The sequence below is a fragment of the Scomber japonicus genome, chromosome 12 (genome assembly GCF_027409825.1).
Source record: "Scomber japonicus isolate fScoJap1 chromosome 12, fScoJap1.pri, whole genome shotgun sequence".
Classification (NCBI taxonomy): domain Eukaryota; kingdom Metazoa; phylum Chordata; class Actinopteri; order Scombriformes; family Scombridae; genus Scomber; species Scomber japonicus.
This window is the reverse complement of record NC_070589.1, coordinates 31,993,460-32,009,329: the sequence shown is the minus strand read 5'-3', so window position 1 is coordinate 32,009,329 and position 15,870 is coordinate 31,993,460.

Genomic DNA, 15,870 nt, shown 5'->3' with positions numbered 1-15,870 from the left:
TTTCTTCTTTCCTCTCCCATTAATCATCTCAGCAGCCCTCACATTTATCTGCTGACCCTTTGGAGGGGCCCAACCCCTAGGTTGGAAACCACTGGACTAAACTAGCTAACTGTATATAAAGTAGTATAAACTAGTTAACTGTATATAAAGTAGTATAAACTAGTTAACTGCATATGAAGTAATGTAAACTAGCTAACTGTATATAAAGTAGTATAAACTAGTTAACTGTATATAAAGTAGTATAAACTAGTTAACTGCATATGAAGTAATGTAAACTAGCTAACTGTATATAAAGTAGTATAAACTAGCTAACTGTATATAAAGTAGTATAAACTAGCTAACTGTATATAAGTAGTATAAACTAGCTAACTGTATATAAAGTAGTGTAAACTAGCTGACTGTATATAAAGTAGTATAAACTAGCTAACTGTATATAAAGTAGTATAAACTAGCTAACTGTATATAAAGTAGTATAAACTAGCTAACTGTATATAAGTAGTATAAACTAGCTAACTGTATATAAAGTAGTGTAAACTAGCTAACTGTATATAAAGTAGTATAAACTAGCTCCACCTCCAGCAGCTACAACAGTAACATGCTGCTCTAACACTGATGCTTATACTAAAAGGTATAGAATGCGATGTGAGGGGAAAACGAGGAGAAAAGTTGTTGATATTTGAGTGAAAACCAAAACAACCCCCCACCCCCCCTTCGTGCTCCTTCTGGGGCTCCACCCCCGAAGTTCATGGACGCGCATTGTCATGGAAACGGACGTAACCACTACTGACCAACATGGCGGAGTTTGAAGCGTCTGCTGCGGGACGGTAAGTTTGCAGCATTTATTCCTCTGATAGTACAGGTGGCTAGCCTGGCTAACACACGGCCGCGTCTCAATCTCGTGTGATATTATTGTGATAGCAAACCTGTGTTTATATGTCTTCATGACTGTAAACACGTTGAAAGCAGTGAACAAACACCAGAAACAGCGAGCAACTACACAGCAACTAGTTGTCGGTTACGTTAGCACGCTGCTAACGCTAACGTGCAGAGCGTCAAACAGCTGTAGTAACAACTCTGCTACTTTACAGCTAACATCACCACAACAACAACAACAACAACAACAGCAGCAGCAGCAGCATACCCTGACTAACTAGACCGTGAGCTGAATGTCAGCAGATAACGTTACAGTTCATGTGAAGCAGCGCTAATGTTACTCACCTGTCCGACAGAGCAGCATCCGCCTTCACTCTCGGTTCCTCCGCCCGTCCTCCGCCGGTCCTCCACCGCGTCTCCGTCTGTTCCTCCGTCTGTTCCTCCGTCCGTTCCTCCGCCGGGTCTCCGTATATCCCTCCGCCGTTTTAAAACCACACTGATGTGTCCACGGGTCCTTATCTGGTCAGTCTTTTTATATTAAATGTTCTTCTAACTTTGTCCTCTCTGGATGTTTCTTGGTCACCTGTCCTTCTCCACTATGTTTGTAACTGACGTTTCTCGCGCCGACTGCGTCCCTGCGTAATTCCCCTCCCTCTGTCTGACGTGAACGCGCATGAACGCTCCCTGTCTCTGATTGGCTGGAGCATTGTTGCGTTGACTCGCTCTCAGAGCCAGGCTGTGTATTGTTTTGAAGCCGGACCTTTAATAATCTAATGATGTCATATATAATAATATATCAGTCAGAGGGACCAAACCACTACTTTTACTGTAATACTGTATACTAGATCACTCATAATACTGCAGTACTTTTACTGTAATACTGCATACTACATCACTCATAATACTGCATACTACATCACTCATAATACTGCAGTACTTTTACTGTAATACTGCATACTACATCACTCATAATACTACAGTACTTTTACTGTAATACTGCATACTACATCAATCATAATACTGCAGTACTTTCATTGTAATACTGCATACTACATCACTCATAATACTGCAGTACTTTTACTGTAATACTGCATACTATCACTTATAATACTGCAGTACTTTTACTTTAATACTGCATACTACATCACTCATAATACTGCAGTACTTTTACTGTAATACTGCATACTACATCACTCATAATACTGCAGTACTTTTACTGTAATACTGCATACTACATCACTCATAATACTGCAGTACTTTTACTGCAATACTTTAAACCTGCAGTGCAGAACTTTTACATATAAATGAAGTCCTTGCTGGACAGGTTCACACAATGCTGATTCAGCATATCACCAGCAGGTAACTCTCTTTGTATTTCACAGTATACAGAGTTTTTAATCTGGTGACTGGTTTGACATTCCCACGCTGGCTGGATGAATGCTCTACGTGCACAACATGCACACTAAAGACTTCTGACGGCAGAGTCGACTAACTTCCTGTTACTGTAGCTCTCTGCTAACTTGAATGGAGATAAAATGATTTTATTGTGCAGCTTTCAGACTTTCCAAATGTTATCAGACCGAATGGATCAAATTCTGATTCATTTCACGTGTTTATGTACCGATTTACAGCCACAACAGTAGAGACAGAGCGGCACTGCAGCTTTAAGTACATTTAGTTGATAATACTTTATTACTTTTACTTAAGTAGGATTTTAAATGCATGACTCTACTTGAGTATTAATACCGGGCTTTCCGACTGGGTCACAAAAGAATTAAAAATCGAATCATGCAAAGCTTTCTTTTAACATGTTGTAATGAAACTCTTAAAATAGCAAACAAAAGACAAAAAGCAGCACAGGAACACGCATGAATATGAGATTTAATACCACTACATTTCACCACATCCTTCTGAATCACTGAGTTGGATAATTGTTTGAGTGTCAGACTAGTTTACATATTGAGTGCATTTCTTGAGAACACGGCAGGAGAAGAAATATATAAAACATAAACATGCGTGGGCGAACAATTTCAGTTAAAAGCCATCCATTGTGCTGTCTCTCACATGCATAATGTCTGCCCTTCTTGTCAAAGTCTGAACAAATACGGCTGGTGGAGGCTCGCACAGCTGTCACACAAAACACAGCGGAATAGTTGAATGTTAATGAGCCGCTGATACAGCAGCAGCTCTGTGATGAGTCTGTCAGTCTCACCTGAGCTCCACTGATCATCAGTCCAGTCACTCAAATTACAGGCAGAGCAGACAACGATGGGAGTGTAAAACAGGACAAAACAGGACTGTGTGTGTGTGTGTGTGTGTGTGTGTGTGTGTGTGTGTGTGTGTGTGTGTGTGTGTGTGTGTGCTAAAATAAGCTGTTTCCGTGCACAGTTTGGTCAGCTACAGTTTAGAGTCACGTCGAGCACAAAGAGTTTCTGTCAGTTGGTTTGTTGGGCAGCACACAGAGCCGATCGTGTTCGTGCAGATCGGCCCTGCTGAGAGTCTGAAATCTGAAAATGTCGACTGACACTACGAACTGGATTATTTCTGTTTGCTCCAGCTCTGGAAACAGTTTTACTGCCAAGTCGACCCAAAATAGATCAATGCTTTTGTCTTGTCTTACTTCACTTATTAGACCTTATATGTTTTATAGATGCTGCAAAATTGTATGTGTTTCTCACTTTAGCCCTTGCATTACACAAGTTGGTCCTGAACTGGAGTTTCCACATAATGCTCACTATCACTGCTGTGTTTATTGAGTTATTTCTTATACTGTAGTCCCTAACCTTCTCCTGTATTCCTCTCCACACCTGCCCTTCATCAGATAGATAGATAGATAGATAGATAGATAGATAGATAGATAGGTAGATAGATAGATAGATAGATAGATAGATAGATAGGTAGGTAGGTAGGTAGGTAGGTAGGTAGATAGGTAGGTAAGTAGGTGGATGGATGGATAGATAGATAGATAGATAGATAGATAGATAGATAGATAGATAGATAGATAGATAGATAGATAGATAGATAGATAGATGCTGTGCTCAGAGCTGAACCCATCACACTGACACAGAGATAGTGGAAATAAATAAACAGAAGGTGGATTTCCTCTAAATCCACTTAGGAAAATCTCCGCTGTATAAGCTATTTATTGAGTTCATAAGCTATTCGACTGTAGAAAAACAAAGCGGCTGCACATGGAAACACACGCTTGGCTTGAAAGAGTGAGGCTTTTGTAGGTCTTAAAGGTGAAAGCAAGAAATCTCAGCAGCTGAGCAAGAAGCTACTGAGTCACTGACATTGATTGAAACTGTCAATACCTATAAATATATTATGGTCATCGTATCTGCTGTGTGTCTGTAAGAATCCGATAGCTCCCCCTCTTTGATCACAACAGAAGACTTGAAGGCCTCTGAAAAGGTCTATTATTGAGATAAAGCAGTGATGTGATGAACAGGACCTACAAAAAACAAAGAGACACTCAGATCAATATAGATGTGACAAAACAAGCCTGGAAAATACATTTTAAAAAGGTTAAAATAGACATCGTTAATCCTATCGTGTCATACCTATTTCATCATATACATCATATCGAATGTGCTTTAAAAAGAAAGTTGATGAAACTGGCGGACACACTGTAAAACCTCGCACTGAGAAGTAATAACCGTAGATGCAATTGTCTGTATTTTAATAGAAAAGTGGGTCATTCATCACTTTTCCAATCATGAGAATTTCCTTTGTCAAAAAGATGAAGAAGAAGAAAACCACCTAAGTCACTTTTTACTCTTCATTTGTCCTGCAAAATGCTGCCAAATGCCTTTTATTTATATTTGTTTTGCTAATATTTTAAGATTTTATATTTACACAGAGACATTTTTATACATAAACACACATTTTTGTCTTTATATACTAATTTAAAGTTAAAAAAAAATGCTTCTGCTTGTTTAAGATGTTGAGTGATGGACAATATATAATATATTATGTCTATAAAGCAGCCTCTGAATCTATATAACAGCTGTATTATAGTGTTTTAGAAGCTATATATTAAATGCTTCTATGCTGCTTTAAATGCTTCACCAGATGACTTTACATGTACAGGTTCAAGGTACAAGGTATAATTATGATTCTCAAAACATTTTATTGTGATAACTATGAGCTGGAAAATTTCCCTTTCCATCTTGTTCTGCAAATATGTTCAGTTGACAGAATGGAAATGATTTAATTACTGCAATTTATGACTCCTGTGCCAACGCGACTGAGAAACACTGAGAACGGTATTTCAGATGAAGCGACAGGCAACATGAGCAGCAACATATCTCCGTTTATTAAGACATAAATAATAATGTAAATGTATTCTGACATGAGATGAAGTGGTATCTCCTGCCAGATAGTCACACCTCTCATGAATGTGTCTCATGCTCCAGTCAGGAAGGTTTGTTGGGTTTGTTGTAGAGCGCTGCCATCTGGTGGCGATTTAAGGTATTACACCACATAGATAAAATAAGATATTCCTTTATTCTTCCCACAATGAGGGAAAATTTGCATTGTCACAGCAGCAAGTGGACAGTAATAGACTATAAGAGCAGCAATGAGAAAAAGAATAAAGAACAATAAATAATAATAAGTACAAAAAAAACTATGAGAACAATAATAGTAAGAAATATGTAGTAAAATATTGTCAATTGCCAATATATGTTGTGACATTATTTACTTTATTTACAAGAGTAATATTGGTATTGAGTGGTGATATAGCAGATATTCTTATTGCACAGATTAATGTTAACCCTCCTGTTGTCCTCGAGTCAAGGAAGGAAGGGAGGAAAGGAGGGAGGAAGGAAGGAAGGAAGAAGGTAGGAAAGAAGGGAGGGAGGGAGGAAGGAAGGAAGGAAAGGAGGGAGGGAGGGAGGATGGAAGGAAGGAAAGGAGGGAGGGAGGAAAAGAGGAAGGAAGGAAAGGACAGAGGAAAGAAGAAAGGAGGGATGGAGGAAACAAGGAAGGAGGGAGGGAGAAAGGAAAAGGGGAAGGGAGGAAGGAATTGCACACAATTCAAATTATTACTGTTGTCCGTATACATGATGAAATACTAATATTTCAAAGGAATGGACATTGTATAAAACATATAAAACATCCATAGACAGTACTGCAGTCTCAGTCTATGAGGTTATAATGTTCTACTTTAATAAACACACAGCAGAATTTCCAGCTAAGTCAAAAACCTCTAAAAACACCCAAAGCAACATCAGGATGAGTCGACTCGACAGAACCGTTATTTCACATCTGTCTCTCTCTCCTTAAGACACTTGGAAGCATCTCAAGAATCCCGAAACCTTCAAAGGACAAACGGAGCAAACTGAAGAGTCTACAGAACATCTTGAAGATTCACTAGTTCCCCCTACGGACCCTCTTGGACTCATCTCAAGAACATTTGTAACTCTGTCAAGGACTCCTGAAATCTACAATTTCACAATCTAAAGGACCCACGAGGCTCCGCTCTGAAATCCACTGACTCTACAGAACGTCCGTCCCTCTCTTCAGAACTCTCAAGAATCCCTAGACTATAGAATATATGTCGAATATAAACCCAGTAGAGCTCTGAGATCTACTGACTCAGGTCAGATAGTTGAGCCCAGAGTTCAAACTAAACATGGTGAAGCAGCTTTTACACAACTGGAACAAACTACCAGCAGAACTGAAATCAGCCCCAACTGTGAACATTTTTAAATCCAGGTTCAAAACACTTGTCTTCACCTGAGCTTATGATTGAGCTCTTTATTTTAAAGCACTTTACATTTTAATCTTTCATTTGCACTCTATGTCCTTTTAATGATTTTAAAGCTAATCATTATTTTATGCTACAATCTTATATTTAATGCTCTATTCTAGCATTTTATTTCTCTCTTTTATTTGTGTGTGTGTGTGTGTGTGTGTGGGGGGGGGTTAATTGTATGTTTTACTGTTTCTCAAATTACATGTTTTTCTGTTTAAAGCACATTGAGTTGCCATTGTGTATGAAATGCGCTATATAAATAAAACTGCCTTGCCTATAGGGCTTAAAGATATTGCGTCGTCGTATCTATATCTATGAACGTGCAGGATATTAATATAGCAAAAAGCGACGATATGGACGATATCAAATGTCCGTCCAAAGACTTAATGTTCACTGTTGTTACATTTAAAACATTGTTGGAAAGTAGAGGCAGCAGGAAAATGCAGCTTAAGACAATTATTGGTCTGTTGTGATTTCCATTTGGTATCATTATGCTGTTTTTCAATTAATTGATTTTCACTGTTGCTAAATGTATCAAATAAGTGTGAAATCATAGTCAAATCATTTCAATATTGAAATATTTGGCTTCAATTTCGGGATATGATCATTTGTCCATACCCCAGATCTCTGTGGTTTCCCCTCAGAGTCTGTCGCCATCAACACTGATTAATATTCTCACTTCTCTCAATAATCCTTAAAGCCTATTTAATGCCAGGACTGTGTTGCACTAGCTGTTAGTAAATCCTTCATTAAGCTCTTAGTAACTACAAGCTAGTTCCACATGAATGATTTACAAAATTAGGTTGCACCTTTTAAACCTGAATACATTTATTGTGTAATGAACACTTTTGTAATATGTGAATTAGTCACGAGGAAACATCTATAGCACCGTGACTAGCATGCTGCCTGAGGCTGTAGGGATTGTGCAATGGTCTCATGGTGTATCACGAGGGTGTGTGCAATAATATATTTTGTTATATGCAATTTAGTTTATTGCCGTGACTGACATACAGTAGATGGCGCTGTTTAGTTCATGTAGTTTGTTTTGACTGTTACTGTGGAGGCATTTATGTGTGCAGCATTTGAGTCCAAGACCAATTTCCCTTTGGACACAATAAAGTGTCATGAGCTGTAATATAAAATAAGAGTTTTAGAAGCCAGAGGATATAATACACTGTTCTGCCTTTGTAAATCCTTTGTGAATGTAGATGTGACTGTTTTATTTCTATCTGCATGGCTTCAGATATACTGTATGTGTTGTTGATATCAGTAGTATCAATGGGAAATATCTGATTATGCTAAGTTAACCATCATGATTCTGTCATTTAGGTAAATGATAGTGGTATAAACTTTTATAATGTGAGGTGTATTGTTGTTTTGACAGTGTCAGGTCAGATATACCTCTGTAAACATCAGCTTGGCCTACTCTACTGGGTCATTCAGCAAGGTTACGCAACACCTCAACCCTGGCAGTTAGTAGCTGTAAACAACCCAACAACTCGAACCTGGCAGTTAGTAGTTGTAAACAACCCAGCAACTCAACCCTGGCAGTTAGTAGCTGTAAACAACCCAACATCTCAACACTGGCAGTTAGTAGCTGTAAACAACCCAACATCTCAACCCTGGCAGTTAGTAGCTGTAAACAACCCAACATCTCAACCCTGGCAGTTAGTAGCTGTAAACAACCCAACATCTCAACCCTGGCAGTTAGTAGCTGTAAACAACTCAACAACTCAACAACTCAACACAGCAACTAGTTTGTGGTGCGATTGGTTTTAATTTAGCAAAGTGTAAATGTACACCTTATAAACACTGAGGCTACTTTTGAACTTACAAACAGCAGCTGCAGCACATAATATACAGACTCTGATCGATAGCTGACTGAACTTCAGATGGTTGATGGGAATCTTGATATGAATTTCTAATTGTGGCGTCTGCTGTTATATGCTTAGTTTAGTTCTTTTAATTCATTTAAGAGCCGAATTGATTCATGACATTGATTAGGATTGTATCTGAAAACAGATTTGGCTAAAAATGACTCATTCTAAGGTATGTCCTGCAGTGGCATGCACAGACTTTTTGAAGGGCAGGGGCGAAGAAAAAAAGGGGCACATACAGCGCGTTCTCACCACTGAAGAGGGCACTTTAGTGCATGTTTTTGCCACCGTTCTGGCTCCCAAGAGGGCACCTTAGCACGCGTTTTGGGTCCCAAGTGAACAGTTTAGTGTGTTTTGCCGACCAGGAGGGCAGCTTAGCACGTGTTTTGGCTCCCAAAAGGACACTTTAGCGTGCCTTTTTCAACAATTGGGCCACGAGGGGGGACTGCCGCTCCCCTGACACCCGTTGTGCACACCACTGATGTCCTGTGTTGCACATTGAGACTATAAAAGCAAATTTTATTGATTATCCTTTTCACATACAAGTACAATGGGCAGCTACATTTATTGTTGATTGAAGGTTTTATTGTTGTTTCATGGTGTTATGGCAGTATTTATTATCCAGAAACACAAAGTCGCTTGTTGTCTTTCTCTAGTTTACTCAGTCGTCTGCAGACAGACTCCTTGCTGTCTCAAGCGTGAGATGGCACAGCGAGACCAGAGCAGAGGAAATAGTCAGATTATATACCTCAATCAATCAATCTTTATTTGTATAGCGCCAAATCACAACAGAGTTATCTCAAGGCACTTTCCTCATAGAGCAGGTTCTAAACCGAACTCTTCAGGTTTTAACTTTAAAGAGACCCAACATTCCCACATGAGCAACAGTGGCAAGAAAAAACTCCCTTTTAACAGGACGAACCCTCAGAACCAGACTCAGAGTGGGAGAACATCTGAAAAGAGGGACAGATGCAAATCATGACACTTGGGTCAAATCTGGACTTCAAACACATATTTTCAGTGCATCATTTTTCACAACTCTACTGTAGATAAATACAAGCCTCATTTAAATGCCAAGCGATATAACCTTGTTACATCTAACACTGCCTCCACACAAGGAGAGACATTAAAACCATATAGTTGAATAGTGCATGCTGCTGAAATGAAGTCCAATTAACCTGCCAGATATTAAATATAAATGAGTGAATTTCAACAATGGATTTGTGACTTGTGACTACAACATATTTATTCTTCACAAACACAAATAAGTGGCAGTCCAGCAGAAATGGTGTCAATCAATCAATCAATCAATCAATCAATCTTTATTTGTATAGCGCCAAATCACGACAGAGTTATCTCAAGGCTCTTTACACATAGAGCAGGTTCTAAACCGAACTCTTCAGGGTTTAACTTTAAAGAGACCCAACATTCCCACATGAGGAAGCACTTGGCAACAGTGGAGAGAAAAAAAAACCCTTTTACCAGGAAGTAACCTCAGAAACAGACTCAGAGCGGGCATCTGCCTCGACTGGTTGGGGTTGAGAGGAGAGAAAGGAAGGAAGGATAGAGGAGAGAAGCACAATGAAAATCAACAATGAAGCTAGAAGGTTCGGGACTGGAATACAATACATTATCTAGTAAAAGGATGAGCTTGTTCTACCAACAGAACAATGTAAGCACAATAGTCATAATGTGCGTAGAATCAGGACAATGGTTAGTCAGTAGATTATAACATACATGATGTTCACTCAATCAGCATTTCATGTAACATAAAGTGGTGTCACACACACATACACCTAATCATATGACATAGTTGCTCATTTGTATCAGAGAAGATGAATTATATGAATTCCCATTACAGTGAACACACCAAATGACAGATTCCAGTCCCGGACCGTCATTTAAATCATTGTTGACTTTCATTGTGTTTCTCTCCTCTATCCTTCCTTCCTCTCTCTCCTCTCAACCCCAACCGGTCAAGTCTGGTTCTGCCTGAGGTTACTTCCTGTTAAAAGGGTTTTTTTTCTCTCCACTGTTGCCAAGTGCTTCCTCATGTGGGAATGTCTTTGGCTTCTTGTGGCCTCTTTAAAATTCAAACCTGAAGAGTTCAGTTTAGAACCTGCTCTATGTGTAAAGAGCCTTGAGATGACTCTGTTGGGATTTGGCGCTATACAAATAAAGATTGATTGATTGATTGATTGATTTGTATTAGAAAAGATGAATAATAAGAATTCCCATTACAGTGAACACACCATTTCTGCTGGACTGCCACTTATTTGTGTTTGTTATCTGTCACAAGTCTAAAGTCATTGTTTATACTCATTTCTATTAAATTGGACTTCATTTCAGCACCACGCACTATTCCAACAGTACAACTATATGGTTTTTATGTCTCTCCTTGTGTGGTGGCAGTTCCTTCCTTTTGTCTGTCTTTTCCTCCTTCTGTCCTTCCTTCCTTCCTTCCTTCTGTCCAGCCCACTTTCCTTCCTGTGTTTTTTTCCTTCCTTCCATCAGTCCTTCCTCCCTACTTTCCTTTTTTCCTTTCTTTGTTCGTTCGTTCCTTCTGTCCTTCCTCCCTTTCGTCCTTCTGTTCTTCCTTCTTTCCTTCCTTTCGTCTGTCTGTCCGTCCTTCACTATCTGTCTTTTCCTCCTTTCTTCCTTCTGTCCGGCCCACTTTCCTTCCTGTGTTCTTTTCCTTCCTTCCATCAGTCCTTCCTCCCTACCTTCCTTTTTTCCTTTCTTCGTTCCTTCCTTCCTTCCATCTGTCCTTCCTTCCTTTCTTCCTTCAGTCCTTCCTCCCTACCTTTCTTTTTTCCTTTCTTCGTTCCTTCCTTCCTTCCATCTGTCCTTACTTCCTCAGTTCAGCTATATGGTTTAATGTCTCTCCTTGTGTGGAGGCAGTGTTAGATGTAACAAGGTTATATTACTGGATTTAAATGAGCCTCATATTTATCTACAGTAGAGTTGTGAAATAAGATGCATCTGAAAATATGTGTTTGAAGTCCAGATTTCACCCAAGTGCCACGATTTGCATCCGTCCCTCTCTCCCATCCCTAGACCAGGGGTGTCAAACATGAGGCCCGTGGGCCAGAACCGGCCCGCCGAGGGGTGCAATCCGGCCCACTTTCCTTCCTGTGTTCTTTTCATTCCTTCCATCTGTCCTTCCTCCCTACCTTCTCTTTTTCCTTCCTTCCTTCCTCCCTTTCTTCCATCTGTCCTTACTCCCTTTCTTCCATCTGTCCTTCCTCCCTACCTTCCTTCCATCTGTCCTTCCTTCTGTCCTTCCTCCCTACCTTACTTTTTTCCTTCTGTCCTTCCTCCCTACCTTCTTTTTTCCTTTCTTCATTCCTTCCTTCCTTCCATCTGTCCTTCCTCCCTACCTTCTTTTTTTTTCCTTTCTTTCTTCCATCTGTCCTTCCTTCCTTTTTTCCTTTCTTCGTTCCTTTCTTTCTTCCATCTGTCCTTCCTTCCTTTTTTCCTTTCTTCGTTCCTTTCTTCCTTCTTTCCTTCTGTCCTTCCTCCCATTCTTCCTTCTTTCCTTCCTTCTGTGGTGTATTTATTATTTCATTATGAAGAAGTGAGGTGGTTTTCAGAGTCTGTGATTGATGACAGATTTATAAGGAAGAACTTGGTGGTTTAACAGCTGTCAGTGTCGACTCAGCGGTTAAAATGTAAAAATGACAGAGTTCTTGACAGCGTGAGAAACCGGGAGGTGTTCATATGACAGATTTGCACAGTCACCAGATATAAAACCCCTAGCCATGAGTTGTTGATGAAGTGGAAGATTGTGGGAGTGTCTTGGCGGGTTGAACCTGTCCCACGGGTTCAAACCCTGCAGCTAAAGATTAATAGTTAATGACGGACCGGTCGCCTCGCGGCTGACCTGAGTGCAATCTCTCCTCTGACTCAGAGCGGTATGGAAATAACTCAGTCCTCTACGTTTTTCCACATATCTGAGAAAAGCCCCGAGGCCAAAACATAAACGGTGAACCACTAAAGAGGAAACTTCTCTAGTGATGTAAACTTCCTGCTCATTAAGTGAGTCAGTGTGAGGCGAGGAGTCAGACGCTGGTGTGAAGAAAACAACACAAACATTTAGACTGAAGCAGAGTGGTGGAAAGTAACTAAGTACATTTACTCAAATACTACTACTTGTACTTTACTGTAGTACAGTTTGAGGTACTTGTACTTTATTGTAGTATAGTCTGAGGTACGTGTACTTTACTCTAATACAGTTTGAGGTACTTGTACTTTACTGTAGTATTTCCATGTGATGCTACTAGTGGTGGAAGGTAACTAAGTACATTTACTCAAATACTCTATTTAAGACTTTGAGGTACTTATACTTTACTGTAGTACAGTTTGAGGTACTTGTACTTTAATGCAATACAGTTTTAGGTACTTGTACTTTACTGTAGTACAGTTAGAGGTACTTGTACTTTACTGCAGTGCAGTTTGAGGTACTTGTACTTTACTGTAGTACAGTTTGAGGTACTTTGCTTTACTGTAGTTCAGTTTGAGGTACTTGTACTTTAATGCAATACAGTTTGAGGTACTTGTACTCTACTGTAGTACAGTTTGAGGTACTTGTACTTTACTGTAGTGTAGTTTGAGGTACTTGTACTTTACTGCAGTACAGTTTGAGGTACTTGTACTCTACTGTAGTACAGTTTGAGGTACTTGTACTTTACTGTAGTGTAGTTTGAGGTACTTGTACTTTACTGCAGTACAGTTTAAGGTACTTGTACTTTACTGCAGTACAGTTTGAGGTACTTGTACTCTACTGTAGTACAGTTTGAGGTACTTGTACTTTACTGTAGTACAGTTTGAGGTACTTGTACGTTACTGTAGTACAGTTTGAGGTACTTGTACTTTAATGCAATACAGTTTGAGGTACTTGTACTTTACTGTAGTACAGTTTGAGGTACTTGTACTTTACTGTAGTACAGTTTGAGGTACTTGTACTTGACTGTAGTTCAGTTTGAGGTACTTGTCCTTTACTGTAGTACAGTTTGAGGTACTTGTACTTTACTGCAGTACAGTTTGAGGTACTTGAACCTTACTATAGTACAGTTTGAGGTACTTGTACTTTACTGTAGTACAGTTTGAGGTACTTATACTTTACTGTAGTACAGTTTGAGGTACTTGTACTTTACTGTAGTACAGTTTGAAGTACTTGTACTTTACTGTAGTACAGTTTGAGGTACTTGTACTTTACTGTAGTACAGTTTGAGGTACTTGTACTTTACTGTAGTACAGTCTGAGGTACTTGTACTTTAATGCAATACAGTTTGAGGTACTTGTACTTTACTGTAGGACAGTTTGAGGTACTTGTACTTTACTGTAGTACAGTCTGAGGTACTTGTACTTTAATGCAATACAGTTTGAGGTACTTGTACTTTACTGTAGGACAGTTTGAGGTACTTGTACTTTACTATAGTACAGTTAGAGGTATTTGTACTTTACTGTAGTACAGTTTGAGGTACTTGTACTTTACTGTAGTATAGTTTGAGGTACTTGTACTTTACTGTAGTACAGTTTGAGGGTCTTGTACTTTACCGTAGTACAGTTTGAGGTACTTGTACTTTACTGTAGTACAGTTTGAGGGTCTTGTACTTTACCGTAGTACAGTTTGAGGTACTTGTACTCTACTGTAGTACAGTTAGAGGTACTTGTACTTTACTGTAGTACATTTTGAGGTACTTTGCTTTACTGTAGTACAGTTTGAGGTACTTATACTTTACTGTAGTACAGTTTGAGGTACTTGTACTTTACCGTAGTACAGTTTGAGGTACTTGTACTTTACTGTAGTACAGTTTGAGGGTCTTGTACTTTACCGTAGTACAGTTTGAGGTACTTGTACTTTACTGTAGTACAGTTTGAGGGTCTTGTACTTTACCGTAGTACAGTTTGAGGTACTTGTACTTTACTGTAGTACAGTTTGAGGGTCTTGTACTTTACTGTAGTACAGTTTGAGGTACTTGTACTTTACTGTAGTGTAGTTTGAGGTACTTGTACTTTACTGTAGTACAGTTTGAGGTACTTGTACTTTACTGTAGTACAGTTTGAGGTATTTGTACTTTACTGCAGTATTTCCATGTGATGCTACTTTCTACATTTATTTGACAGCTTTAGGTACTTTTTCTTCATCTACCTGCAAACGCCTCACCAAAATATGTTATCTGGCATTTCATCACGTTTTTAGAATAGTTATTAAAATATTTGCCGCAGCAGGAAGTCCTCTCACAGCTCTGCGTCTGATCGGCTCGGTGTAACTCAGTCTACCGTGAAGCAGCATTTCGCACTGTTCGAAAACAGAAACACACCTGCCAAGCGGCCTCAGCTTCATCCAAAACCAATATTGTTCTTGTGGGCCGGGCGGCGAGAGAAGCTTTCTGCCTCGTTTGAAGAGGATGAAGAGCTTTCCAGGGAGGCTCAGACCGACATGTTGACCCGCCGCACGTCCTGATGGGATGAGATTTAAAAAGTAGAAGCTAAAGATTCACTCAGGGAAGAATTATTGTCGTTGGTTGATTGGAAAAAGTCCTAAAAGTTGACTGATACATCATCTATTTAAGGTGTTTGCTTAGATCACACATGCTTTTCTCACATCCCACATGAGAGCCAAATTTGTGATGTCACTTCCTGTCTATCCTCCTGTAGCTTCTGTAACTCACAACAACATCATTTGTCATTTATTGTTTCCTTCTTTCATTGGTCTTTCTGAAAAAAATAAGTATCAGGCATTTAACAGACAGAACAAAAACTACAGCTCCCATTAAAAGAACTACAAACATGGATACTTGCGTCACTCAGGGAAGATTTATTGTCTCTGGTTTATTGGAAAAAGTCCTTAAAAGTTGACTGTTACATCATTTATTTAAGGTGTTTTCTCACATCCCACATGAGAGCCAAATTTGTGATGTCACTTCCTGTCCATCCTCCTGTTGCTTCTGTAACTCACAACAGCATAATTTCTCATTTAGTGTTTCTTTCTTTCATTGGTCTTTCTGAAAAATAATGAAGCATGATGTTCCTGGAGTTTATCAGGCATTTAAAAACTACAGCTCCCATTAAAAGAACTACAAACATGGATACCTGCGTCACCATAACTTGATTATCCACTCCCGGACTTTTTCCTCTAAAGTCATTGTTGCTTCACTCTTGTTATTTTGCCTTCTGAGTATCCTGCTGTTGCTTCTTAAACTCTATAATTAAAGGTGTTATATAAATAAAAGTTAAAATTATATCTGCAGTTTGGTTTTCTTGTACTTCTAGTGTTGATGTTGCCTTGTATGGTGCTCTGTCACACGGCTGCAGTGGATGACATGTCCCTTCATCACCACAAACACACCCACA